A 25,394-nucleotide genomic window follows, 5' to 3' on the forward strand; every position below is an offset into this window, starting at 1 on the left:
ATGCTTAAAGGGGCCTGGGGATGTGCCTATTGGTGGTGCCCTGCCTCGTTTGTTTGCTCTGCGGTGTCAACGCACCTATCCTGATGGTGCGTTCTCCCCTCTGCGCTTGCAGGGTTCACAGCTTCCCTCTTCTTCATGCTGGCTTCGACGTCGCATTTTTTCTCCATCATGCGACCCTAGTCAGCCCATGCGCCGCGCCTCGGGTCCTGGCGCCGAGTACCGTGTCCCTCCCAGCGAGACCACAGATCTAGAAGGATGGGGGGTGGCAACAGCCCCCGTGGCTCTCTGTTAGTCCGCTTGTGGGGTGGAGCCGCACCGCGTGGGGGAATTCGCACCGCGTCCTTATTGGTGATCTAGCATTTGGGCGTGAAGTGGCTCCCCAGTGATGCAGGGCGCAGGGAACACCACCGCCCCTGTGTCGGCTTGAGGGGTCTGGTGCTCTTGTAGTAGTGTAGGGCCCTCTGCCTTCTTAACTTATGCAAGCCTGCTCCTGGGTGGGGATACTCCTATTGCCTCCAGCGTGGACTATGCGCTCTGCGGTGTCTTCCTCATTATGTGGCCCCTTTCCTGTGTTCTGTGTGTTGGTGCATCGAGTCGGTGGGCCAGAAGCTACGGCATCTTAACTGTACGCGGGTTCACAGCCCGCTAGTGAGAGTCTGATTGCGTTGCGTGGTTGGGGGCAGTTCCTCGCTATCACGCGTAGGTAGTGTGCAATCCCCTTAACTTGCAATCTCCCCTCCTCACCTTGACTCGCGGTGGTGGGCCGCCGCCGTTTCTTCCACCTCAGGATCCCTTAAGTTGCAGCAGGGGTCGTGTCACAGCTCCGGTCCCACACCTCCGGGCGCCGCCATCTTGAGGGTCGGACCTCCACTGCCTCTGGGCTGCTCGCCGGGTGGTACTTGCTGCCGTTACCGGGCGGTTCCCCAGCAATCTGCTGGCATTGCTCCGCTCCTGCCCCTGAGGCCGGCCCTGTCTCCCTGCAGTGTGGGTTAAGGGGCTTTTCGCAGCTGTGGTGGGGATCTAGTTGGTGGGCGGCGCCATTTTGTCCCGGTCCGCCCGCTGGCCAGTCCCGTTCCCGGGCCGATTCCACGCCCTCGCCGCTCCAATCCTGGCGATGGTAAGTGCAGGGGGCTCCTAGTCGCCTCCAAGACCGCCCTGTCCCGGCAAACTCGGGTCGCCGGCACCTAGAACTGTCTCATGCTCAGGCCGTTGGACAGAGCTCTATTCGAACACATCAGTCATCGCGGCTGCCTAAGCCTCGCCCCCAACCAAAAAATACCTACTATAATGCTCATTACTCAATTGCATTTCAGCAGTAAAACATGCTGCTGATCCAGCTGACCTTATCCTCAATCTTCACCTCGATCTACAAATACTCACTGAAACATGGCTAAATTAATCTTCATCCCCTATATTGCACATTCTAGTCGCTCCCATCCATTACATCACAGCTTTCCAAACTTTTGATGTTGGTGACACACTTTCTAGACATGCATCATTTTGCGACACGGTAAAGCAGTGTAGCGAGCGAGCTCAAACCACCTCAGAGAAAATTTTGAAAAAAAAGTGGGCAAATGGTGCATTTTCAAGCAAATCTTAGAAAGCAGGAAGGTTAATAAAGCAATTGTGAATCTGTTCTAACAAAGACAGTGACTGGCTGTTAATCAGTTTTTCACTTATTTCCTTTCACCTCTTGTTTTGGTATCTCTTGTCTCCTGATTTATTTCTTGCTTTCTTTATTTCATTTCCAGGGTGAGAGAGTTTTTGATTGGAGTTTGAGAATGCCCACAAATGTACGAGCTTTGGGCGTTCCCAAATTTAAAACGCTAACCATGGCTTGAGTTTTGGGCTGGAAATGCATGTTTATGGTACCTTTGTAATTTGACCCCCGCTAATCAATAAATCTGTCAAATGCATCTTCTTTCAAGCTTTTCTAGTAGTAACTGGAATGGGAGTTAAGGGTTGGCTTTGTACAGGTGGATTAGGACACAAGGACAAGGTGAAGGTAGGACCATACCTCATTGCTCAACACTGCAGCCACATGGAGACGTGAGGGGATGATCAAAACCCCGGGGTTAGAGCTCTGTTTAGAGCATTTCTGGTGCAATTGCGCCGCCAAGAGGAAGGACGAGCCACATGCTCAGCTGATGCGTGAGCTGGTAATTAAACTACAGCTCATGCGGATTAATACTTATCAATATAATATATAATCAAAAATAATAATCAAAAAAGAAACGGGGATTATCATAGATGTCAGAAGAAAAGGCAAAGCTATACACGTTGGTTCTTTTTTTGTGAAGAATGATCTTCGTTTATATTACTAGAATATTTACACAAAAGGTGCACATAGATATACAATACAATTTTGACATTAAACAAACAAATTACAAATTAGTGTCCCAATGAAAAAAACCTTAAACAAACAATTAACATACCATATAACATACAAACAAGGTTTTGATTTCACTTTACAAAGGCAATCACATACAATTAATAATTCAAATTAACAACACTTAATTAATATAGGTGTTGATTAGTGATTTGCCTATCGTGTCAACGGCGTTTCGACCCTGTTCCAAATTAGAGGGTCTCGTCAGGACTGTCTAATATAGGGACACCTGAAAGGAGAATAACGAATGTGTGTCAAAAAAGGGGCCAAAAAGTATCAAAGAGAGGAAAGAAAAGAAAATGGGTGGTGCTACTCTCTACCTTAACGTCCAGGACTGGTGTATATACAGTGACACCGTGTTCGAAGTGAAAAGATAAAATATACTCACAGGTACCCAGCCGGGTGCTGTGTAAGAACAAAAGAAAACCATTGTTATCCATACCATGATCCGATCATTAATTTATAAGGTAGATACCCGAGTTTCTACTTACCCCTGTGAGAGGAGACTCACACGGAGGCAGTGGCCCACTTTAAATCGATGTAATCGTAATTGTGCGCGATGTAGGGGTCCTTCAATATACCACACCGAACGAAGTTCCAGACTATTGTATAGCTGTCGCCTCGTAGTAGCGAGTCTGATCAACTATAGCAAAAAAGACACAAGAGCGGGGGACGGTCGTATTAAAGGATCTATAATGAAGATACGCCTATTTGCTCTGTAATTGTCTTATGACGGGAACCATTGAAATGGAAAAACAGCTCCTACCTCTCTCCCTTCTTCCGGGTCTCCGAGTATCCCGTGAAGTGCTGCAGCAGGCGAACAAGGTCCTGTCTGCGAGGTATGATCACAGCGATTGGACCGTGAATAGACAATTTAAGCCTGATTCGCTAAAAAGAACCAATAGGGAGCGTCGAACAGTGGTAGTGTTAAGACGCGAACGTGCCGTTGCTAAGTAACCAGGACCTGCAGACACTCAGTCGAGTTTAATTAAGAGGCTTACAATTGAAATCAGTCTGGCCGTATGGAAGGATTGAAAGCCGAACACCGTTCTTAGCCGCTACGTAAAAAATAGTAGAGGAACCCATGAGAAATGGGACTTACGGATTGAATATCCACTATGACAAGGTGGTGGACAACTAACAAGTGTACACAGTCATTAAAAACGACGGAAGTGGTACTGCATTCTACGGCAGTAATCAATCAGTGGGAACTGGATGAGGGTAGCGGTATAGAAAAACCATTATCGTGAAAATTATTAGGTTGCACGAGAGTACAGTGGTTGCCAATATCAGGCTTAAATGTACGGACATCGGTTCTAGCATGTAGCAGCAGCCATACCTCTGGTTAATTGGACACTATACAATGAATGTTGCAATTCAAGAAGAAAACAATATTGAAAATATTAATTGGTTTGGAACAACAGATAAAAATGCACATACATGACAAACACTACAGCAAGGTTTAAAATCGTTGTCTTATCCAAGACAATATACTTCAATCAATAGTTAACTGTTCAATCAAAGGGATTATAATAATGTACATTCACTCTTATTTAATACCTGTGACAGTGGAACCCTAACCTTATACTTTATACATCAACCATTATCACACATATACAAATCAAGCTAATTTATGGAAAAGCATCACATGGACTCTTTGGATTTTCAGTTGGAATAATGTTAGGAAAAATGTGTTAAGAGAAATGCTAGGTACACAAGCAACACTGATTAGGAAAGGGTAGTAATAAACCCTCGCCATTCCTCAGCTGTATTCAGTCCCTGTAGTATGGAGTTAGTGCGTTCAATCCAACGACACTCTAGTCGTTGCAATATCTGCGACAGATCTCCACCTCTTTTCGGAGCAATCACTTTATCTATTACCTGCCAGCGAATATCATTGGCAGTGTGCCCTTTCTCTTCGAAGTGATTGACCAATGGGGCATTGGGAACAGAGTTCCTGATCCTGCTTCGATGTTGTCCTATGCGTGCCTTAACTATTTGTTGGGTTGGTCCAATATACGGTAGTCCACAGGGACACAGTATGCAATACACTACATTTTTAGTATTACAGTTGGCAAAGAAATTTAATAATTGATCGACTTTTCCATGAGTGAATTTTTTGGTGTTTACTGTAAATTCACAGGCGACACAATTACCACATTTGTAGTGACCTTTAACATCTGGTAAGCCCCAGGTTGATTCCAATGATCTTAAATTTTGGCACGGACTCTCCATCGATGATCTTATAAGATGATCTTTAATATTTTTGCCTCTTTTAAAGGCAAACATTGGTACGTCAATGCTAGAGTCTATGTTTTGAATGATGTGCCAATTTTTTGTGACCAATTGTCGAATAGCATTTGTGTGGATACCGAACGTGGTGACACAGATCAATTTGTCAACCTTGGTTTTTTCTTTTGGAGTAAGTAATGTCTCTCTAGGGCAAAACCAGGCTCTTTTTAAAGAATTCTTTACTAACCTTTTCGGATATCCCCGAGTCAACAATTTGTCCTGTAGAATACACGCCTCTCTCATATAGTCCTCTTTCTTGGTACAATTGCGACGTATTCGCAAGAATTGTCCATGAGGTAATCCATCTCTCAAGGCACGAGAATGGTGACTATTATAAGCGAGTAGTGTATTACGCTCAGTGGGTTTCCTGTGCAATGAAGTATAGAGTTTGCCTTCATCATGTGAGATATTAAGGTCTAAGAAGGCAATGCAAGAGTCATGTATGGTGGATGTGAACTTAAGGTGTGGTTGAACTGAATTTAAATAAGAGACAAAATTATTAAACTCAGGGACTGTGTCAGACCAAATCAAAAAAATGTCGTCTATATATCTTTTCCAACAATTGATTTTTGACTGGTAAATGTTGGCATTAGTGAGGACAAATTTGTGTTCTAGATTATCCATAAAGATATTCGCCAAATTTGGCGCAAAAATTGCGCCCATACTGGTCCCGGAGCACTGTTGGTAGTACTTGCCTTCTGAAACAAAGTAATTGTGTGTTAATGCAATTTGTAAAAGTGTGACAATAAAGGAAGTGGGTACCTGATGAGGTTTTGGTCTGGTATCAAGTAAATCCTGGATCACCTGTATACATTCCTGTTGAGGTATGTTTGTGTATAATGAGGTGATGTCCAGTGTAGCTAGTCGGTCTTTGTTGATGTCATACGGTCGATCTTCCAATAGATTAATCATGTGCATTGAATCTCTTACATAAGTCTCCTGAAGAGGAACATAGTCTTTTATAAAAAAGTCTATAAAATGGCCAATGGGTTCAAGAACTGAACCACATCCTGATAGTATAGGACGTCCTGGAGGGTGGGTAATACTCTTGTGTATTTTCGGGAGGGTGTACAGAACCGGAGTTCTAGGACAATCGATATTTAAGAATTCAAACTCTTTCTTACTCAGAAATCCTTCTTCAAGACCTTCCGTCGTTATTTTGAGTATCTCTTTCTTAATGTTCACTAAGGGATTCATATCCAGTTTTTTATAGTGTTTTTCTTCTCCTATTTGTTTTCTGATCTCGATGTCATAGTCGTCCCTGTTCTGTACAACAATCCCGCCGCCTTTATCGGCAGGTTTCAGAACGATTGTCTTGTCATTTTTTAAAGCCAATAATGCTTTGCGCTCATCTAGACTGATGTTGTATGGAATGAATTTAGTATTTTCTTTCAGTTTATCGATTCCTGTTAGAATTACTTTTTCAAAAGTCAATAACTCAGGTGGCATCATCCCATTACTGGGATAGAAAGTCGATGGTGGTTTGAGGTTTGTGTTCGAATACTTCAAAGGGATATCTTTATCTGCAAAAAATAATTTTAAACGAATCTTTCTGAAAAACTGATCGAACTCTGTTTTTAAATTGAAAAAATTCGTGCGTTCTGTAATTACAAAGGATAATCCCTTGCTTAGTAATGAAATTTCTGAGGTGGATAGGAGGTGGCTGGACAGATTAAAGATGGGAATGCTCTCTGTCTCAGTACCTACTAATAGGGTTGTGGTCCCCATTGGTAATGTTTGTTGCGGGTCTGACGTTCTCCTGCATATTGGTGCCATGTTCGCCCTCTCCCCCTCCTTTTGTTGCCTCGATCTAAAAAAGGCTGACCAGAGTGACTATCAATACGGCTGGGACCAGGTTGTACGTCGGAATCACTGGAACCTCCCGATGATTCCGAGAAATTAATAGGTTGATTTCTTCTAAACCTACCCCAAGTGTTCTGTCTGTTAAGGGTGCCTGTCGTATTATAGTAGTCTTCTTTTAAATAAGGATAGATCCTCTCTTTAGAGAAGCTTTTTATGTCCTTGGACACTTTATCAGCTTTTTTCTTTATTTCAAATGTATTGAATTCGTCTATTGATTTATTGATCTTATCAAGAATATTCTTAGTCTCTTCCAGATTATCACCCAATAACTCTCTCTCCAATTCTTCAATTTCTTTCAATTCAGCCTTGGCGTGGTCAAGTGCCGTTTCCACCCCCAGCACCATCCAGTGGCGGGAGCAAGTTGTGGAAATGCCACTAAAACCCCCTTTGAATTTGGGATCGTCACGGAAGATGCCCGGAATGTTTCTAACTACTAGACCTTGTGGGATTATCCCTGCCTTCAAGTATTCTGTCAACATACGTGCGTGTAATTCCGTTCTTACATGCTTTTTCTTAGTTTTTTCTATTTTTTCACATAAAACTTGGCGTGGACTCAAGGTAGAGGAAACCTGGCTTGAAAATAAGGAAGGCCCACTTGTTAATTTAGCAATGTATTCTTCAGTGTAGAGGGGTGCTTCTCCCTCTGACATCTTACCCCAACACAAAAATATAAACCCTATGTATCATAGGGTAAAGGAAGAAATCCTGCGTAAGGATAGTATCCTTGCGGTGCCACCACCGCTCTAACTACTCGATTGGGAAACAAGGAAACCCTACCCACAAGGAGCCTGGGTATTGTGTGCTGTAAGGAGACAATAGCTCATGCGGATTAATACTTATCAATATAATATATAATCAAAAATAATAATCAAAAAAGAAACGGGGATTATCATAGATGTCAGAAGAAAAGGCAAAGCTATACACGTTGGTTCTTTTTTTGTGAAGAATGATCTTCGTTTATATTACTAGAATATTTACACAAAAGGTGCACATAGATATACAATACAATTTTGACATTAAACAAACAAATTACAAATTAGTGTCCCAATGAAAAAAACCTTAAACAAACAATTAACATACCATATAACATACAAACAAGGTTTTGATTTCACTTTACAAAGGCAATCACATACAATTAATAATTCAAATTAACAACACTTAATTAATATAGGTGTTGATTAGTGATTTGCCTATCGCGTCAATGGCGTTTCGACCCTGTTCCAAATTAGAGGGTCTCGTCAGGACTGTCTAATATAGGGACACCTGAAAGGAGAATAACGAATGTGTGTCAAAAAAGGGGCCAAAAAGTATCAAAGAGAGGAAAGAAAAGAAAATGGGTGGTGCTACTCTCTACCTTAACGTCCAGGACTGGTGTATATACAGTGACACCGTGTTCGAAGTGAAAAGATAAAAAAATAAATTCAGTTCAACCACACCTTAAGTTCACATCCACCATACATGACTCTTGCATTGCCTTCTTAGACCTTAATATCTCACATGATGAAGGCAAACTCTATACTTCATTGCACAGGAAACCCACTGAGCGTAATACACTACTCGCTTATAATAGTCACCATTCTCGTGCCTTGAGAGATGGATTACCTCATGGACAATTCTTGCGAATACGTCGCAATTGTACCAAGAAAGAGGACTATATGAGAGAGGCGTGTATTCTACAGGACAAATTGTTGACTCGGGGATATCCGAAAAGGTTAGTAAAGAATTCTTTAAAAAGAGCCTGGTTTTGCCCTAGAGAGACATTACTTACTCCAAAAGAAAAAACCAAGGTTGACAAATTGATCTGTGTCACCACGTTCGGTATCCACACAAATGCTATTCGACAATTGGTCACAAAAAATTGGCACATCATTCAAAACATAGACTCTAGCATTGACGTACCAATGTTTGCCTTTAAAAGAGGCAAAAATATTAAAGATCATCTTGTAAGATCATCGATGGAGAGTCCGTGCCAAAATTTAAGATCATTGGAATCAACCTGGGGCTTACCAGATGTTAAAGGTCACTACAAATGTGGTAATTGTGTCGCCTGTGAATTTACAGTAAACACCAAAAAATTCACTCATGGAAAAGTCGATCAATTATTAAATTTCTTTGCCAACTGTAATACTAAAAATTTAGTGTATTGCATACTGTGTCCCTGTGGACTACCGTATATTGGACAAACCCAACAAATAGTTAAGGCACGCATAGGACAACATCGAAGCAGGATCAGGAACTCTGTTCCCAATGCCCCATTGGTCAATCACTTCGAAGAGAAAGGGCACACTGCCAATGATATTCGCTGGCAGGTAATAGATAAAGTGATTGCTCCGAAAAGAGGTGGAGATCTGTCGCAGATATTGCAACGACTAGAGTGTCGTTGGATTGAACGCACTAACTCCATACTACAGGGACTGAATACAGCTGAGGAATGGCGAGGGTTTATTACTACCCTTTCCTAATCAGTGTTGCTTGTGTACCTAGCATTTCTCTTAACACATTTTTCCTAACATTATTCCAACTGAAAATCCAAAGAGTCCATGTGATGCTTTTCCATAAATTAGCTTGATTTGTATATGTGTGATAATGGTTGATGTATAAAGTATAAGGTTAGGGTTCCACTGTCACAGGTATTAAATAAGAGTGAATGTACATTATTATAATCCCTTTGATTGAACAGTTAACTATTGATTGAAGTATATTGTCTTGGATAAGACAACGATTTTAAACCTTGCTGTAGTGTTTGTCATGTATGTGCATTTTTATCTGTTGTTCCAAACCAATTAATATTTTCAATATTGTTTTCTTCTTGAATTGCAACATTCATTGTATAGTGTCCAATTAACCAGAGGTATGGCTGCTGCTACATGCTAGAACCGATGTCCGTACATTTAAGCCTGATATTGGCAACCACTGTACACTCGTGCAACCTAATAATTTTCACGATAATGGTTTTTCTATACCGCTACCCTCATCCAGTTCCCACTGATTGATTACTGCCGTAGAATGCAGTACCACTTCCGTCGTTTTTAATGACTGTGTACACTTGTTAGTTGTCCACCACCTTGTCATAGTGGATATTCAATCCGTAAGTCCCATTTCTCATGGGTTCCTCTACTATTTTTTACGTAGCGGCTAAGAACGGTGTTCGGCTTTCAATCCTTCCATACGGCCAGACTGATTTCAATTGTAAGCCTCTTAATTAAACTCGACTGAGTGTCTGCAGGTCCTGGTTACTTAGCAACGGCACGTTCGCGTCTTAACACTACCACTGTTCGACGCTCCCTATTGGTTCTTTTTAGCGAATCAGGCTTAAATTGTCTATTCACGGTCCAATCGCTGTGATCATACCTCGCAGACAGGACCTTGTTCGCCTGCTGCAGCACTTCACGGGATACTCGGAGACCCGGAAGAAGGGAGAGAGGTAGGAGCTGTTTTTCCATTTCAATGGTTCCCGTCATAAGACAATTACAGAGCAAATAGGCGTATCTTCATTATAGATCCTTTAATACGACCGTCCCCCGCTCTTGTGTCTTTTTTGCTATAGTTGATCGGACTCGCTACTACGAGGCGACAGCTATACAATAGTCTGGAACTTCGTTCGGTGTGGTATATTGAAGGACCCCTACATCGCGCACAATTACGATTACATCGATTTAAAGTGGGCCTCTGCCTCCGTGTGAGTCTCCTCTCACAGGGGTAAGTAGAAACTCGGGTATCTACCTTATAAATTAATGATCGGATCATGGTATGGATAACAATGGTTTTCTTTTGTTCTTACACAGCACCCGGCTGGGTACCTGTGAGTATATTTTATCTTTTCACTTCGAACACGGTGTCACTGTATATACACCAGTCCTGGACGTTAAGGTAGAGAGTAGCACCACCCATTTTCTTTTCTTTCCTCTCTTTGATACTTTTTGGCCCCTTTTTTGACACACATTCGTTATTCTCCTTTCAGGTGTCCCTATATTAGACAGTCCTGACGAGACCCTCTAATTTGGAACAGGGTCGAAACGCCGTTGACGCGATAGGCAAATCACTAATCAACACCTATATTAATTAAGTGTTGTTAATTTGAATTATTAATTGTATGTGATTGCCTTTGTAAAGTGAAATCAAAACCTTGTTTGTATGTTATATGGTATGTTAATTGTTTGTTTAAGGTTTTTTTCATTGGGACACTAATTTGTAATTTGTTTGTTTAATGTCAAAATTGTATTGTATATCTATGTGCACCTTTTGTGTAAATATTCTAGTAATATAAACGAAGATCATTCTTCACAAAAAAAGAACCAACGTGTATAGCTTTGCCTTTTCTTCTGACATCTATGATAATCCCCGTTTCTTTTTTGATTATTATTTTTGATTATATATTATATTGATAAGTATTAATCCGCATGAGCTATTGTCTCCTTACAGCACACAATACCCAGGCTCCTTGTGGGTAGGGTTTCCTTGTTTCCCAATCGGGTAATTAAACTACGGCTGCACTTCTTTCTGTTAGCCTTCGCTCGCAGTGCACACCTTGAGGAAACGAAGAAAACAAGGAGCCCGGTTTTTCTGCTGCTGCTGTATTCCTCGAGAGAAAGTGTCTCTCATACTCGTTGAAATATCACTCATCATAACCCTGAAATTATGAAATCTTCACACATGGCAATCTGAAACCTCGGCAGCAATGCTCATCGCGCGACACACCCACACATGTCAGGCGACACGGTATCCCGACACAGAGTTTGGAAAGCTCTGCATTACATCATTCGTTTGGACCATTCAGGCTGTCCAGGGGGTGGCATAGCCTGTATCCATCGGATCAATCTCTCAATAAAACCAACTCATACTCTGTCCTCTTGGGAATATTTGGGGATCACTATTTCAACTAAAGACATCACAATTTGCACACTGCACACGATCTACCACCCTCAAGGTGGTACACACATTTATCGAGCAAATCATGGAGGTAATCTCTACCAATAATGGACAACACAGCAACCAGATTTGTCTTGGCAATTTCAAAATCTACTAGAACAATATGAACATGAACTCTTGTGAGTATTTTCAAGTCCTTTCTCTACGACCTCAACTTGTATCTAACCTGAAACAGCCCAACTCATATTAAAGGGGCCGCTTTAGACTTAATATTAGCAAAGGAGAACACCAACCAAATTGAATCTATCCTACAATGTGACTCGACAGACCACCATTGCATCACCTTCTTCATAGCAGAAAGAGTCGTTACCGCTAAAGGCCAAATAGTGAAAGACAAACATTGGGTCAGTGATATCCGAAATATCAACCCAATCATGCTGTCAGCTCACAATAATAATATCCTGTCTCCACCTCAATCAGACATGCAAAACCTCACTGAATACTATATCAACTCAGAGTCCAGATCAAAACACCCAATTGATGGTTCAACTGTAGCCTTAATGAAGTACGCCCCTCTCTAAGACTAGCAGAAAGGTCTAGGAGATTTACACCCTCTCAGACTAACCTCAAACTTCTGAGACAAAAACGAGCACCTACAACAGGCATATCAGAAGTTCCAAAGCAGTATTTTCCTGACATCAACTAGGCTAGGCCAAGAATCGCTCCCCAAAAACTGTTTGAAATTTACAAAAATCAAATGAATTGGAAATGCGATCCTCTTTCTTCAGATAATATAACTCTGCCCATCTTCGAAGTATTTGCCTCCTGCCTTATCAAGAAAACAGAAACAATTGACACTGATCTCTGAAAGGCTGTGAAAACTCTTACCGATAAAGGCCTCCATAAGGCAAAAAACAACACTTTTTGTTCCATCTTTAAAACTTTTCATGAAGTCGACATCCTAAAACTATTAACATCTCTGAAACATTCTAACCACTTCAAAGACCTCTTACCATGCAAACTCCTCAACGAGATCAAACACTCCCTTCTCTCCCTTATATATCAGGTTTCAAGTTTATTGTTATTGCACAGTTAGTTAAAACCAGAACAATAAAAGCAAGCTAAAAACATAAAATAGTGATAAAAATGCGAAGTGCTAATAAACATTAAAAAGCATTACCAGCAGTACAATAGCAGATACACCTTAATGACAATTTACCGTATATGCTGTTCCAATCTACAAGTCATGATTTGTCTAACACAGGCTCTGCGCAGGTGAGATTTTGACCCTTTTTTAAATTACAAAGCAGTTTTGTAGACAGATTTCTTAGGGGATACTGGAACTGACCCCCCTGGCGTGCAGTGATAAGTTCATCCCCCAAATGTCTAGGTTTAGGGGCGGTAAGCAAGACACAGGGCTGGACTATCTGGGTGCCAAGATAAAAAGCGTATTAGCAGTAGGTTGTGATCTGGGCAGTTTATTCGGTGAATGCCAGACCTATGTGAACTTTCAAACACTGCTGTGCAAATTCACTAAGATTTGGCACGTAGTGGTTACTTGGATGTGCAATGATTCCTGTGGAACACAATGTGGAAAAGAGCAGAGAGGGCTACTTAAGAGTAAAAAGGGAAGATTAAACGGAAGGGAGAGTATGGCGGCGGGCTGATAGTTCTGGTCGGGAGCACCCACCCGCTCGGATCGAAGTAATGCGAAATCAAGTTGTAAAATAGTGATTCTCCCCAATAATACGACAACAATAATAGTCTGAACCTCGTACCTCGGAAACTCGCTTTAGGAAACCCCCAGTGCCAATAGGTTGAGTGCCGGCCAAGTTGAGGTGTGCCGCCCATGGGGGACGCCGCGGACAAGGCCATCGATCCGAAAAAAGCAGGAAAAGATTCAAGCAACATGCGAGGCCTTAGAAGTAAAAGTTAATTCCCTAATGGACCGCATGCAAACAATTGAGGTAACAGAAGATAAGCTAGAAAGAGATCCTCTAGAAAATCAAGGGGAAGAATCAAATGTATAACATTCGAGAGCCAAACGAGGTGATGAAGCTTAAAGAACAGATTAAATCAACACACAAGTAAATATGATCCGGGGAGAAACAGAAAACAAGGATGATTTCAGTCCAGAGCGGGGGCTCCTTGAAGAGGGCAAAATCGGTTCTGCCCAACAGAAGTAGGGAGAGTTCTCCAGGGGTGGGAGGGAGGGGGGGACACGTATAAATATAATCACAAGGTGTAGGAGCATCTGGGGAAATTTTTTTTTAAAAAAATGTGTCCAACATGTTACATATAAGGAAGAACAAGGTCCTATCTCTAGAAAGTGGGTAATTACTTGAACCTTATAGTAATGGTAAAAGAAAGAAATGACAAGTAATAAGCTGAGGATCATGTCTTGGAACGTGAACGGCCTTAGAGTTAAAAAAAAGTAAGCAGTACATTTTTTTAAATCTGAAAATCATGAAGAGAGAAGTTATAGTTTTACAGGAGGCACATTTATTAAAAACGGAATAAGACAACATCATGAAACATCAAAAGTGGGTAGATTGTTATGTTTGTACGAATAAAACATGTTGTATCAAAGGGGTGGTGATTATATTTTAAAAAGCTGCAAAGGTAACAATCGTGGAAGAGATAAGAGACTCAAAAAGAAGATGGGCAATAGCCAAAATACGAATTGGGAGAGAATTGTACAACATTGTGGGATATTATAGCCCAAACCTGGACAACCCTGCTCCCCTCCAGGCACTTTACTCTCAGCTTGTAGAAGCGTTTGCCCCAATTATTCTCGGGGGGACTTTAACATATTAATAGACCCTAAACTTGATACACCTCCTCCAAGTAAAGGTTTACATTTAACAAAATGATGGCATGGTTAAAAAGATATACAGAAGACCTGGGGATTGTGGATGCTTGAAAGAATAAAGGTATTTCAAGCAACAGGTTTACCTACAAAAACAAGAAATATGGCCACGCATCTAGAATCGATTTTTTCTTGGTAGAGAAAACTTTGATTAACAGAGTAGTCAGTATAGACCACTACCCTGCCCATTTGTCAGATCATTCTTCCGTATCGCTGATAATAAAAATTCGGAAACATCAAGTAAAAACTAGATGGGTGCTAGATCATACCGTGCTTTTAGACCAACAAACTGTAGAAAAATTTCAGATAATAACGGAAGAATACTTTAAGTGTAATTATAACAAAGAAATACCAATACAGACATTCTGGGATACCTACAAGGCAGTAATTAGGGGAACTTTAATCAACCTCTCCGCATTTAGGGATAAAACCACAAGAATAAGGATTAACCACCTGGAGACTGAAATTTTAGAACAGAACAGGAAGCTAGAGACCATTGACTCCAAAAACAACCAAGAAAAAAAAATAAGAATTACAGATTAAACAAATCGAGCTAACTAATATACGAGACACTAGAATAAGGGAAAAATGGGAGGCTAACGAGTTAGCAAATTATAAATATGGAGATGGTAGCGGCAAATTGCTGGCATGGAAACTCAAGACCAAACATAATAGAAACAGAATAACAGCTATACAGCCAGGAGACCAGGCTGTAAAGGAAGAAGAGGAAGAAGAGATTGAGAAAGCCTTCACTGACTTCTTTTAGTCCTTATACGCCGAAGATCTGAAATCAACTGGTAATCAATTAGATTCCTACCTCAGTAATTTACTCATTCCTAGTCTAGAAGAAGAAGATAGAGATATACTCAATGCAGAAATTGAGCTTGAAGAAGTAACTAATGCCTTGTCAAAATTGAAGAAAGGAAAAGCTGCTGGTCCGGATGCTTTACCAAAAGAGTTGTATATCAACTTGAAAGAGCTACTATCCCCCTATTTAGTAACGCTTCTAAATGAAATCTTCATTAACGGAGTAAAATTACCTAAATCTTGGAATGATACCACCATTAGTATAATTTTGAAACAGGGGAAAAATCTTATGAAATGTGAGTCGTACAGACCAATATCCCTTCTGAACAATGACTATAAAATCTATTCACAGATTTTACCAACATGACTGGGCCAGGTGTTAACCAACTAGTCCATGAAGATCAGAAAGGATATATGAAGGGAAGACAGATGCATGATCTAACTCATGAACTTATTGAATCAATTGATAAAGCCACGCAAGAAAAAAATCCCCCTTTCCTTTCTAAAATTTGACGCTGCGAAGGTCTTTGACTGAGTAAACTGGGTTTTTCTCTGTAAGGTAATAGACAAATATGGGATAGCGAAGGTATTCTCAAAAGCTGTTATGAATATCTATGAATCTCCGGTGGCAAAAATACTGATAAAAGGGAACTTGACTAAGGAAATTAGAATTGAAAGAGGTACTCGTCAAGGGTGCCCCTCTCTCCATCATTATTTAACTCGTATATCGAGCCATTAGCCAACTCCATAAGGACATCTTTCGAAGTAATCCCGTTTAAATTTCAAGGGTGGGGAAAAAAAGTTGCATTATATGCAGACGATTTAGTGGTTTTCACGAGCAACCTCAGCGCGTCATTACTAAATGTTACTAAGATTGTGGACGATTTTGGAGGAGTTTCTGGCTATCAAGTGAACCATCTAAAAACTGAAATTATGGAATGGAACTCTCCATTTCCAAACCCATCAACAAAAATCAAAATGAAATATTTAGGTGTAGAGATATTACAAAATATCGATGAAATTGCACAAACAAATTTCGAGATGAAGAAAAAAAAGAGACAAGGAAACTTCTAAAATTTTGAATGGTTTACCACTGTCCTTCCTGGGAGGATTCAATGCTATAAAAATGACGCTTTTGCCTAAATTTACGTTCCTGTTTAATACAATCCCATTGGAATTCAAGGCACAATGGCTTAAGAAAATACAAGGGGAACTGAATAGCTTCATTTGGGCGTCAAAAGTGGTATGGATAGCAGGGAAGAAACAGCGCAGGAAAAAAGAACAAGGGGGTATTGCTAGCCCAGATCTCTTACATTACTTTAGATCTTTACAATTTAAAATGATCAGAGTATTACTCAAGGAACATTCTTTCTATTCTTCCTACTATAAATCCATATTGTTAGAAGACTTTTTTCTATACAAGTTTGGCCAACCAAAATATTTAAAACAAATTAAACTAAAGGTCCTACGCGCTGCTTGTAACCAATGGTATCAAATCAGAAGAATACTACAAATACTGTATTATTGTGGCACTGCTCCAATCTGGGACTCCCCAGGCACAACAGACTGCTTGAAAGATACATTGGCAACCCCAATAAGACAAGCTGGTATAACAAAATGGGGTCACTCATTAGTTGGGACTCCTTACAACAAATCACGGAGGGGAAACTATCAAGGTTTAAGTTTTATCAACTGACAAGCTGGTCAAAATGCTTGGAGAAGAGAGTTGCAGAAACAGCGACTTAAGAGGAAGGATTACAAAGCGACCTACCAAAAAAAAAAGTATCAAAATGGTACTGGCTAATGGCCCAAGCAGGGGAAGAAGACTTCAAACTACCGGTAGAACTCTGGGTGTAGGACTTGCCAACGAGGGACCTCTAACACAATATGCAAATATCTATGATTACCTTATGGCGAGTTGTACAATCTGCACCTCTTAGGAAAAAACATCTTTTTACATTACACAGGGAATATTGGACCCCGGAAAAGCTATCAAGGATAAATAAACAAGGGGTGAAAAGATGTCCCAAGTGTGGAGAGACAAGAGCTAACAACCTTCATATGTTCCGGAAATGCCCGCAACTACAACAATTTTGGGCAATTGTGGGTAAGGTTATAAATGAATAATTGAGACAAGACACAGAGGTAAGCATAGACTTAACTTTTTTTTGAATTATGAATGATATTGGTGGTCCGCTTAACTTAAACAATAAACAGATGGACATACTGTTTTTATTAATATTACTTGCAAGATGGGAAGTATGTATAAAATGGATCAGTGTAAACCCCTCAACCGTAAATGAATGGCTGACCGCGGTGAATAAGATTAAATAACTAGCTGTGAATAAGGAGGGAAGAAAGCGAATGAAGTTTTGGGAGATTTGGGATAGGAATTAACCTTAGACTAGTGAGAAGGTATAAGGTAGGGTGGGAAGTCCGATGGTTAGTTCTATGTAATAAACAAATTATGGGCTTGGTACAGTGGAGGAGCCACGAGTGACCTGCCCAAAGAATTCCGAGCTCGGAAGGCTAGACTCTACCTCAGATTAAGTAAGGTTCCATTGCCCGAGAAGAGGTGAGAAAGATCCTGTTTGGTAAAGTCACGTATAAGGATCTTTGTATTCCAATATCTTATCTTTGTACATTATGAGGACAATAAAAAAAATAATAATAAAAACAAAAAGAGCAGGGAGAAAACAGGACTCAGGGGCAATCTAGCTGGGTGCCAAATTCAGATCTTATTAGCAGCGAAATGCAATTTGTTCATTAAGTCCCGGGGCCTTGTCTGTGTAAACATTTGTAAACTATTGTGCAAATTCACGAGGGGTGGCAGGCAGTGGTAAAATGGATGCACAATTGTTGCCTGTTGGATGAGGGGTGCGAAAAAGGGAGGTGTATAACTAAGCTCTGCAGGCAGGTTCCTGCTAGTGCAGTTTTCAAAGCTGAAAAGAGATGTATTTGAATTAATTATATGCTGATCGCATGGAATCGGTTGTGGAGTGAAGAGGCATAAGAGTGTCGGGACACTCTAGTTATGTTAGTAGAGCTACCCTTTTCCTTTCCACAGTTCTGAGGAACTTCACTAATCTGCAAATCAGTTGCTGATCAACTGGGGCAAAGAAGGCCAACATTGCCTGCCTTGGTGTGCAGATTCCTCTTTGGTTGAAAAATGCTTTTAAGGGCAATCTCTGGTCCCACATCAGATCTGTTCAGGTGAATAATTAGTGAGGCAAGTCCTCTACTCCAGCATTGCATAATCTACACCTGTTTGAGCCTGTGATTCTCTTCCACAGAGGCGAGTATCGCAAAACAAAGCAATATGTTAGAAATTTCTCTTTAACAGTATTACTGTACCGTACATGGAAATAAGATTGGGGATTGGGATTCTATAGTTGTTAAAAACTAGCCAAGTATTGCTTCTTTTAGATAAATCAGCCATGTCCACTAGCATAGAGAGTGAATTGATGAATTTCCTCACCAGTTTTGTTTAAAGCACAGTTCACTAATGAAAATATCCCAGAGTTGGCTTAATACAGTTTTAATTACAGAATCCTTAAGATATTCTCCGGCAGCACAGAATTCTCTAGTTTGTAGTAGGATTATCAATGCTTCTCTAACAGAAGGCTCTATACCAGATTGTCTAAAAAGTGGCCAGGTTACCACAATATTAAAAACAACCAGTCAAATCCTAACAACTAGCGCCCAATCTCCAACATCCAGACTTTGGCCAAGGTCTTGGAAAAATTTGTGCACCAACAACTTTGCAATCACATCAAGCAATTCCAACTGCTTGACCAGTGCCAATATGGTTTCAGGCTGGGCCACAATGTACACATTATTTACGTTGATCTAAGATTACTCAATGAGAATGAATCCTGCTTGATCTATCAGCTACATTCGACACAGTCAACCATGAGAGCCTTGAGAATCTCCTAGAATGCAGGATGGGTCTCTCCTGTGCCATGTTAAAATAGTTCTCCTTATTGTAACACAACAGATCTCATCAAATCAAATCAAATCAGAGGGAATTTGTATCGCGCACATATCACTCACATGAGTCTCATGGCGCTTTCAGACTGCTCAAGCGGACGGACCAGAGCTAATTAACATAGAGCCAGGTTTTCAACTCTTTACGGAATTTACCATGTTCTGATATGGTACGAAGATGGAAAGGCATTTTGTTGCAGAGCGAAGGTGCCAGAAAGGAAAATGAACGGCCTCCTTGCCTGATGGTGTTAATTCTTAACGGTGTCAGCAATGCCGCATCACTGGAACGTAATGTTCTAGACGGGTAATACCACTGTAGCTTTTTCGCCAGTATTTTGGACCGGTTCCATGTATAAACTTATGTGTGAGGCACAATACTTTAAAGCGGACTCGCTTTTTAACCGGGAGCCAATGGAGGGTATTAAGACAAGCTGCAGAAGGGGATCTATACGGACGGTCAAGAACCAGTCTTGCAGCAGTGTTCTGTAGAACCTGAAGTTTGTCGGTAAGATCTTCATTTATAGACAGCAATAGTGCATTACTATAGTCCATTCTTTTTGTTATCAGTTCTTGTGTCAGAGGTTTACGCGCCTCCATAGGGAGCCATTTAAAAACCTTTCTAAGGCTATGCATGACACCGAAACAGGTGCCGATGACATGTTTAACATGGCTACGCATGGATAGACAGTCATCCATGTGAAAGCCCAAATTGCGGACCGTGTTCTTAGGAGCAAGGCAGGAGCCAAGCCTAGAAGGCCACCAGTCATGTGTCCAATGGTTAATAGCTTTACCAAAAAGCATGATCTCCGACTTGGCCCCATTCAGCTGGAGATGGTTAGATCTCATCCATTTATCAACGTTGATAAGACAGTTTTTAAAACGTTTTTTGGTATCGTTTGGGTCGGGACCTAAGGTGATCAGAATCTGTGTGTCATCTGCATAGGATATGACATCAAAGCCGTGTGATCTGATCACCTCAGCCAAAGGGGTCATATAGAGATTAAAGAGAGTAGGGCTCAAGATAGAGCCCTGTGGGACTCTCATTTTTACCACTCTTTCGCAAGAGACGAAATTTCCTATCTGGACAGTAGTAGTGCGTTCAGATAGATAGCTGATAAACCATTTAAGGGCATTCCCCCTGACACCAACCTCCCAGAGCCTTTGTTCAAGGATCTTATGGGAGATGGTGTCGAAAGCAGCAGACAGGTTGAGCAGGACAAGTATAGCAGATTGGTGTTTGTCTAGAGTTAGTCTGATATTATCAGTAACCTCAACCAATGCCGTTTCTGTACTGTGTGCTGCTCTAAAACCGGATTGAGAGGGGTCTAAGAGTTCATAACTCTCAAGATGGCTTACCAGTTGCTGATTTATAATGGACTCCAATATTTTCCCAAAATAGATAAGTAGTGAAATTGGACGATAATTCAGAAGCACTTTAGGATCAGCTGTTGGCTTCTTTAGAATCGGTCTAACTCTAGCTACCTTCCAGACAGAAGGAAAGACTGCTTCGGACAAAGATTTATTAAAAAGCACAATCAGGCCATCTAGGACTGTGGGTGCCATTATAGAAACATTTTTCGAAGGAAAAGGATCAGCCGTAGAGCCGGATTTTATTTTTAACATAGCAGAGGTGACAGATTTATGGTCACATTCGGTAAATTTATCTAAAAGACCTGAAGGGTCGGATAAAAGGCAGGTAATTCTTCTGGATGACTATAATTAGATATGGAGGGAAAAGTCCAGTGAATATTCATCATTTTTTCCTCGAAAAAATTGGACAATGAGACAGTCCAGTTTTGGGATATAGGCATAGTGGGCAAATTTGTAGGCATAGTAAAATCTTTTAAAATATGAAAAAGTTCCCTTGAGGAATTCTCTGCCCTAGCTATCCGTTTCAGCTAATAAGACTTTTTTGCCTGTTTTATTTAGTTCATATAAGAGTGATGCTGTTTTTTATAGTTTTCGCAATTGACAGGACTTCTATTTTTCCGCCATAATCTTTCGGCCCGTCTACACAGACTTTTAGCGATTTTTAATTGATCGGTAAACCAGGGGGCGGCTCTAGTCTTAAAATTAGCCTTATGTAAAGGGGCAATTTTGTCTAGAGTAGTCAGGATGTCTTTATTAAATTGTATCGCCCTTTGGTTTATGCTAGCTGCTGAAACCTTTTGATCAGGACAAAAAAGGTTTTGAAAAAGAGAAGGGGTGACCTTGCGCCAGGATCTGCGCAAAACAGCTTCATTTTCTGAATTGCTTTTCCCTTTTAAGACCGTGAAATTTCAATAAATAATGGTCAGTCCATATCAATGGTTCTGGAGGTTCCATAATAATATCAGAGATATTCATGAATAGGAGGTCTAGTGTATGCCCGGCACGATGGGTAGGACCATCAACCACCTGTGCAAGGCCTAATAGTTCATATTAAAAATTAATTTATCAGTGTCTGAATTTAGTAGCATTTCTGCATGATGGTTAAAATCGCCGATCAAAATGAAATTTTCAGAGGCTAAAACTTGGGGTGCAATGAATTCTAATAGCTGATTGGCGAAATTCCCTTTTGCACCCGGAGGTCGATAGGCCAAAGCCACTCTCCAGGTACCATTTGAGAGGACAGTGATCTTAACGGCGCATGTTACTACTTGGGTGTTCATTATATTCTCCAAAATGGTAATCTTTAGAGTATCTTTATGGACGATTAACAGACCGCCCCCTCTTTTCTCTGTCCTATCGACTCGAATGATTTTATACTGTGAAGGAAAGGCAACATGTATATCCGGGGAGGCGTGTTCATGAAGCCAGGTTTCAGTAATAAAGCATATATCAGGATTGTTTAGGTCTAATACGTGCCACATCTCAATAGAATGTTTGGAAATGGAGCGGGCATTTAAGTAGATTGCTCTAAGAGGCAGATTGTGTTGGCTGAGATCGCGGAAACATTCTGGCGCCTTACAACCAGTAGGTGCAGGAGAACGCCTGATATCAGGGACATTAGACAAATCCGTTTCCCATACACCCGTGAAGTTGCCAGTATAGATATTCAGATCTTTTATTTCTTTGCTAGTGTATTGAATGAAACCCATAGCTCTGGCAACACACCAAACGGTGGCAAAAGAGTATGGGAAGACACTGGGGTGAAACCAATACGGGGGTAGACCTGATGAGAACAGGGGTCCTGGCTCCTGGCTACGGTCAGGCGCAGACGGGCGCAGACGGGCTTGCCTTTGGCGCGCCTTCGGCGCGCCGCTGTGCGCGTCCGCGCCCTTCACCGAGCTAAATAGGGGAGGGGCGGACAGAGCTAGAATGCCAACCTGCAGCTTCTGGTAGCAGGCAGGAAGTGGATACTGACCCCAGTGATCCTCCGCTCAATCGGCACAAGCCGTGACGGAACGGGGTCAGGGGCAGCCAGCCGAGGAAGGAGCTTCAATTGGTATGTGCAAAATGTTTAACTTTTAAAACCAAGTTGTGCAAAAGGCAATTTTTAAAACAAGTTATACCATAAGCTGGGAGCATAAATACCACCGTAAGATGTATCGTTGGCACCAGCAGCGGCCCCAAACTCGAGCAGCGCAGTCTTGATCAATCAGGCGCTATCTAACAAGACGCCAGTCACAATTGGTGTTCCACAATGCTCCACACTGTCCCACACCCTGTTTAACTTGTTTATGGGACCCCTGATCGAAATCCTCAAACTCTCAAACATCCCCTACTATATGTATGCTGATGATACTGAACTTTAAATGAAATTCACCTCACCCAAAGACACATACATCCAGAGCAACACTCTGGCGAAAACACATTGGCTGACTCGTAACCACCTCAAACTTAACACACTCAAAACTGAATTCCTCCCAATCTCACCATCTAATCACATTCCTAACATCAAATAATGGCTCTCACATCTAACAGCCTTGAATTGTACTCCATACATATATCATCAACTCATCACAATCCCTAATCTTGGACAATGACCTTTCTATGCAGGATCACATCAGTGCCTCCACCAGAGGGGTCAACTACCAACTGTACACACTAAGGAAATTAAAAAATGTCCTTTCCACTACAGATCTCAAGACAGCGGTACAAGCATTTGTGATCTCCAAACCAGACTATAATAGTGCATTCCTTGAGGGCCTATAGAAAGCAAAACTCGTGCCTCTGAATGCAACCCTGAATCCAGGTCCTTGGCTCATCACAGTCTCAAAAAGAAGTGATCATATCACCCCAGACCTCAAAGCACTGAACTGGCTACCCTATCAGGCAAGGATCTATCTGAAAAAGCTTTCATGACTCGTAAAGCTCTTCCCCACAACATTCCAACCTACCTACCCCAAAAGTCGTTTTATCTGGCAGGAATAGAACATCATGACACACAAGCCCTCTACTACTGAAGCCCTACAAATTAATTTAAACATATATCCTACAGGTGTGCTTTCTTCAGATTGCCCCAAAAATCTGGAACTCTCTTCCACCTGAGTCTAGGTCCAATCCTTCAACAGCCCTTTTAAAAAAAGAAGTAAAGTCTTTACTAATTTAAAGATTCCTTCCTAAATGATGATGTAACTTTCTTGCCCCTTCGAGAGACTATGTGTTACTGTTACATACCCCTTGTTTTGACACGAGAAGGACCGCTGATTTTAGCAGATCTGCTGGTCTATTTTATGCCAAATCGCCCTCTGCGATTGGCTAGCTCTGGTTCGGTCTGTACCCCCAGTTTTCAGAGAGCTAGAGCAGGTGGTCGTTCTTTCAGGGTTCAGGCAGCGCGCCTCTGGAACTCCCTTCCAACCTCAATCAGAGGACTTCAGAACCATCTGGCATTTCGAAAGGCTTTAAAGACCTGGCTTTTCCCAGCGTAGGTTACTCATCATGTTTTTGAGTGGTCCACAGGCTCTTGTTTAGGTAGCTCTGGGACAGCTATGCACTGTATAAATTCGAATAATAATTATTGTTATTTTCTATGTGACCAATACCAAATCTGGATCTTATAGTTGTGATACTTCGTTTAAAACTACTTATCTTGTTTTATTCACATTTGTACACTCATTGATGTTACCTTTTTAAGATGTACAGTGCTCTGAAAAGGTCAGGTTTGCGCTATATAAACCTCTATAAATAAGTAAATAAAAATTGGCGAAGATAATTGGTTTGTCATTTGAAATAGCTAGACTTCCGCAAGTATTTACTAGAAGTCCCATTCGAGCCAGAAGCAGCAGCTTCAATTATTTAACAAGGCTGCAGCACTTCAAAAATCACTAACAAGTCAGAAGCCACTGCTTAACAAGTCTATCACAAAGCTGAAGTAACTCAGTTGTTAATGAATGTCCCTCTCCAGTCAGATGCAACTGCTTCAAATATCCTTCACAACGTTCAGGGGTGTGGCTTTAACATAAATATGCACATATACACTTTTGCTACCCTAATGAATTGTGCTTGTTTTCTATAGGATGAGTAAATATGCCAATACTGGTATATGCTGTTGAATCAAACTTTCAATATATGTCTTGACTATTGAACCCTTGTAAAGACAGCCAAGTATCTATAGGTATTAGCAGTCAGTGATTAATTCAAGTGCCTTCAACCTTAACTGAAGTAACTAAAACTTGAGCCTTCGCCATTCACACTGTTTCACCAATGATGTAATTTCAGATGTCATTAGTGATGTTGTCAATGATGTCATATAACATGTTATGAGTGAATTAATAGGTCAGCGGACATCTCAAAATTTGGCGGGCAGGTACTCCCTCAGGGGGACCCTCACGGAGTAAATCCCAATCCATCAAATTCTATATCAAGCCCTATGTTTCCTGTGAGCTGAGTTTAGATTGTTCACTGAAATCCAAGATGCAATGGATACATGCTGCGCAGGAACTGGCTGATTATCTCTGCTATAGTTCCATCCAACACGATAAGTAGTTAGGTATCATCCACATCAACAAAGAAAGTAACGCTATAAGACTAAATAAAAGCCACCACACCATACATGGGCAGTAAACATTTTGGAGTCAGTGAAAAACATTGAAGAAGACCTTATTCAACAGATAAACGTTCCGAAAAGGAGAGAGGCAATCCCTTGCCAGTGGTTGGAGACATATGATAGGATATGGTCAAGTGCCTGTGATCTACTCTCCATTTCATGCCGTATAATAGCTACATGAAAGAAAGATTTATAAAGGACCCTCACTGAAAGGGTGGTGGTCTTTCACTAAAAGGTAAGTATGGTATCCGTATCACGTAGGTAAATTTCCTTACAGCATGTGGTGAGAATACAATCAATCTCAATCTTTATTTCGACAATTTAGCCATAAAAGTTCATACAAGTTA

General features: G+C 41.1%; 1 protein-coding gene across 1 annotated transcript in view; it reads right to left on the minus strand.

Moving 5' to 3' along the window:
* FAM227B (family with sequence similarity 227 member B) overlaps positions 1 to 25,394 on the minus strand; it is a 3,353,280-nt gene that overhangs the window by 3,006,315 nt on the left and 321,571 nt on the right. The window lies entirely within an intron of this gene.

The sequence above is a fragment of the Triturus cristatus genome, chromosome 3_1 (assembly GCF_964204655.1).
Source record: "Triturus cristatus chromosome 3_1, aTriCri1.1, whole genome shotgun sequence".
Lineage (NCBI taxonomy): Eukaryota > Metazoa > Chordata > Amphibia > Caudata > Salamandridae > Triturus > Triturus cristatus.